Consider the following 5,103-nt stretch of genomic DNA (forward strand, 5'->3'; position numbering starts at 1 on the left):
CTGCCCCATCCCACCCCATGTCCTCACCGGTTCCGTGCTGCATGACCCCTTTCTTGTCCCAGCTGCAGACCTGGTGGCCCAGGGTGGGTGGCAGCTCCCAGCAGGGCCACCATGTGCAGTGGGAGGCCCTTAGCTCTGCTGCTCGGGCTTGGGGGCCAGGGTGGCAGGAGCGTGGCTGGGCATTGGAGTCTCTAGTGTCTAATATAAGGGTTGAGTGGAGACTGCTGCCTCTCCCACAGCACAGCCTAGCAGGGACATGCTGGCCAGCTGTTTGCTTTTGCAAGGCTTGTCAGGATTTATGTTATGTTGGTTGAAAATCAGTAGAAGAGAATCTATAGGGTGTGACGGGAGGCTGCTGAAGTGGTGCAGGGGGAGGAGCGGAGCCGAACAACTTGCGGGCAGAGCACCAACCATCATGTGCGCTGGGTTCCCTTTGGAAAGGGGGTTACAAAGCCCAGCCCAGCTCAGCACTGAGCAGTTCTCAGGGCAATTAAAGCTCTTGCAAACCTGGCTGCTGCCTCCTGACGCCCCATCCCTACACCCAGCGTAGACATGAGGGCTCGTGCAAGCATCAAACCCTCTCTTTCTTTTTAAGGTTTGAGCTAAAGAAGTCCCCCCTGTTGCGTATCCAAAGCTCTGGGGTTTGAGTTGATGCGTGGGAAACCCGGGTTTGATCAGCAGCCTCTGGTGCCACCTCGGGGCAACTATGCTGGGGCCAAGGCCACCCCACTATGGCATTTGCTCAGCCAGCTTCTGAAAGAGGAGGCAGCTGCAGAGAGATGTGGCTGAGCATCCCCACAGCCAGCCCAAGCGCTCAGGTTTTTTAGGACTTGCAAACGAGGGCTCACTGGCCCTACGGCAAACAAGCTGCAGGGGAAAGGATGGGACCAGGATGCTTTTCCCTACGGGATTCCAAGGTGGAGACATGCAAAGGGCAACATCTCAGAGGAGAGACTCCTTTGGCTTCTGCTCCCCTGAGAGCTAAAGTGGAGTAGTTGCAAAGGAGTTACACCCGGGTGTAAGCCAAATGTGTGAGTTGAAGAGCCGCCTGGTATCTGGGCTATGAAACCCCAGGTTCCCCGGTGGTAAGGGAGACAAGCCCTTGCCCTCTCTAGAGCTCCATGCCCTGCCACAGCCCTGCTGGGGGGTGGGAGCCAGCAGGGAGGAGGGTGTAGGAGCAGCAAGGAGTGAAAAGATATTTACCCCCAAGGGGGTAAATATGTTTATATATTTTTACATATTACCCCAAGGGGGTAAATATATTAGCTAATGTTACAAATGTTACCTAAAAGCAAGTGTCAGTTCAAGGCATAGTTCTTGGCTGACATGTAACCAGGTGGCCCATCTGAACACAAGAAAAGCAGGACATTTGGAGCTGGGCTGCAGGCATTTGGTTTTGCCACCGGTGCTCAGGTGGAGACCTGATGTGTGCGCCTGCCTGGAGCCTGTGAGAGGTGGTGGTTCCTGTGGGGAGCAAAAGGTCCACCTGGATTTTTAAGGGGAGTTAAAGCATGGGTTTTCTTTTCAGGAGTGGGAGAGGAAAGGTCTTTTGGGGGCTGAACCCACCCCAAGGGAAATGCATGGGGTGAGCCACCAGCGCGGGCTCTAAAATACCCCTCACCATGCAGAAGCCCCTTCCCTGAGCTGCAGATATTGGGGAGTTTGTGGGGCTCTTAAATCCCTGGTGAGGAGAGCAGAAGAGGGCTGTGTGGTCCTCTCCATGCTGGGAGAGAAACCCAAGCAAATGTGAGAGCTGGGAGACCAAGCAGGGGCTGAGGGGCTGCAGTGCGAGATGTGCCCTGAAATAAATGGGTGCAAGGCACCAGGGATGTAAGAGCTGTGAATCTGGTGGTGTTAATAATGCTCCAAACATTATTATTACTAATATTATTATTACTAATATTATTATTATTATTATTATTACTACTACTATTGCTGGCTAGGAAACAGCATGGGTTTAATGGCTGAAAGCAGCAGCAGTGAGAATGGGGGCTCGGAATGGTTTTTCAGGGCATTTTTTTCCCCATGGGAGTGTGTTTCAGAAAGGGGTGGCTGGGGCTGCATAGGGGGAATGAACGTGGCTCGGGGCAGTGGGAGCGCACAGTCCGGCAGCCATGGCAGCATTCTCCCATCCTCCCTCTCCTGCGGCAAAGTCCTGCCTGCAGGAGAAGCTGACCCCAGCCTGATGGGTTATTTTTAGTCCAGTTCCCTAAAGAAAAGAAGGTCATGAGCTCGGGATGCCAGTTTCTTCCTTCTGGGCTGAACCCATGGGTTATACCCAACCACCTACAGCACACAGCGAGGGGCTTGGTGGAAAACCGAGACCCCAAAAAGCTTCGTGAACATTGGCAGCTCTTCTAATTAGCAGTCTCTGCCCGGTGGGACTGTGCCGTGGACCGGGGTGGGAGACACGGCAGCCTGGCACCTAGTCCTGGCCGAGGTAGGGAGAGCACCCTCCCGATGCCTCCTCCCAGAGACAGGGAGCATGTGCTCCTGTTTGCACTTGGGGTGCTTTCACTGGCCCTACACCACTGGGGTTTCTCCGTTGTGTAAAGAGGTTGAGAAATGGAGGAGGGTGTGAGCTTAGCGCTGTGCAATGGTCAGCTAGATGAATTGGTTTTGCCCCAGACAAATGTCAGCAGTGGCTTTACAGCTGCGTTCTTGCTTGCTTACTCTGCCACTGCCATGGACCATTTGTCTCGGACTTTAAACAGCTTTTACTGATTACTTCCTCTATTATTTTTCCAGAAACCAAACTAAAGCTTACATAACCATCCCTCGTTATGCAACCCGCCATTAGAGTTTTGTTTGCTGGGAAACAATGTGTTTGTTTTTTCATTCTTTGTTTGAAAACACTGGGGAAAATTTATCCTTTCTATGTGTCATTGGATTTGTCTTTCTTTTGCTGTGGAAGCGATGGACTTCTGCCAGCCCCTTAAAGCTCACTGGTTCTGCTTTCACACCCTTGCTTGAACTTAAGGTAACTTGTCAACGCCGATGTTAAGGGGTGCAGGAGTCCCGACTGCCGTGTGCCGAGGTTAGTTGTGCTCCTGGCATTTCAAAGGTGGTTAGAGTTGCATCTTAGAATTTGGTGCTCTCCTGCGACTGATTTGGAATATTTGAGATTTCTGGTAGCTAGTACCCTTTCTGTGTCTTATTCCTTCTCCTCTGCAGTACAGGATGTATAGTAGCCGCTACAAAAGCTAGAAGGAAAAACTGGGTTTATTAACTGGTGTATAAAATACACTGGGCCAATTGTGAGTGGTTTCAGTGAAGAAACTAGGAATGCAAGTAACCTTGTACTGTCAGACCATGGCTACGCATTAGTCAACATGTGTGTGTCCCCCACTGATTGCTTATGCCAGCAGTTTGGAGTGGCATTGAAGGCACTTTGCGGTGTTAGGGACACCGTCCTGGGAAAGGTTGATGTGGGATTTGTGGCTTTTTACTTGATGTCTCAAGTTAATGTTCTAATTTTATGGAATATATGTATGTAATGTTAATATAACATAACCTAGTACATAATGAGAAAAAGTCTATACTGAAGATGCATATTCATCCCATCCTAGGCCACAAACTGCTCTTGGCAAGGCAAGGGAGCCAGGGGGTGGCACTGTATTGTCCCTTCAGTTGCAGGGAACACGCTTGGTGAGACCCACCTGCACGGCAATGCAGCTACTTGCGTATGCAACAATCTGGTGGTGGGTTTGAGCATGCCAGTTTGTCTGTGTCGTTTAGCCCCGGAGCTACGTTACCCTGTTGGTGCTGTAGCCTGATGGTGGGCAGTGGCCTCCCTCCTGCAGAACACCTGCATGTGACAGAGGCAGTGATTGCTTGGCTGGGTGGCAGAGGGCTCTTAAAAAGTAGCTCCAACGTTTGCGAAGTCAAATATTTTGCTAGGGATTCTTCCGAGAACAGCAGCATGCTTCAGTATGCACTTAAATGATCAGCAACTTCCAATTGATGGAGCTGACGATTTTGTTCCAACTCTGGCTTCTGCCTCCCCAACACATGGCTATTTGTGATATTATAGTGGGTCCCTAATGCCTGTGAGTGTAACAGGGATAGGCAGTGCCAGGGGGCTGGGGCTGGCTTCTTACATCTAGAAAACAGGAGCACCTGGACAGAGTAGCTGTTCAATGACTGTGAAAGCAAGACTGTAGCAGTTATGGGACATGCCTGTGCACGAAGGAAGCAGTTTAGTGCTTTGCTCTAAGACTTCAGGCCAATATTGACCTCCAAGTACATGTATACATCCACAAAATTACTTCCCCCTCTTCAAAGCGTGCCCTTGCTATTCATGAAAGCATTAAATAGCACAGCAATTAGGCAGCAGGGCTAAGTTTTCAGAGGGGTTGCAAAAGCAGCACCGATACTCTTTTGCAATGACTTCTGTCAAAGACCTGAGTTATTGCAGTGCTTACTCATAAGCAGTTTTTACTGGTTTTAGTCTAACTCTGCACTGGCGAGCAGACTGTGCAGGCTTGAAGAGACATAGGCAGCCAGAGGCAACTCGCACCTACCACCTACGCAGTGGTAAACGCGCCCTCCTTCCCCAGCCCCCTTGGTTTTCTAACTGCCAAGCAGTCACAAAATACCACTTAGTGAACCCCATTAGAACTTTTTTCTTAATAGTGAGCACCACACTGAAAAGGGAATGCTTGTGCGCAAAACTACAAAGGAAGAGCAGGGCAGCAGAGGGAGACAGCATCTACCAGAACCCATTCTAAATGCCTGCCTCCAAAAAAAAATGGGTGTAAGCTTATACAGCATTTCTTAGGTAGTATACTCTTGCTTTAGTGTGCATGTTTTCAAAACCTTTCAGGTAGACAAAGCTCATGAGGAACTATAAATACCAATTTTCTCTTTTCCTAAGAAATAAACTCATCCCTTGTAGTAGTGTTTCCTGGTCTACTACATTTCTTTCAGCATATGCTCATTGAAAAGGCAGTCGTTCAGCTGAAGGGCATTAAACTGTAGACCACTGACTTTATTCCACCAGATGCCCTCCCCACCACTTACAGAAGATAAATAGAGAAGCAAACAAAACCACAACTGGACATAATGGCTCTAGAAATTTATTTTCAGAGCTTAGTGCTTCAA

This window comes from Egretta garzetta, unplaced genomic scaffold, assembly GCF_000687185.1.
Source record: "Egretta garzetta isolate BGI_Z169 unplaced genomic scaffold, ASM68718v1 scaffold215, whole genome shotgun sequence".
Classification (NCBI taxonomy): Eukaryota; Metazoa; Chordata; class Aves; order Pelecaniformes; family Ardeidae; genus Egretta; species Egretta garzetta.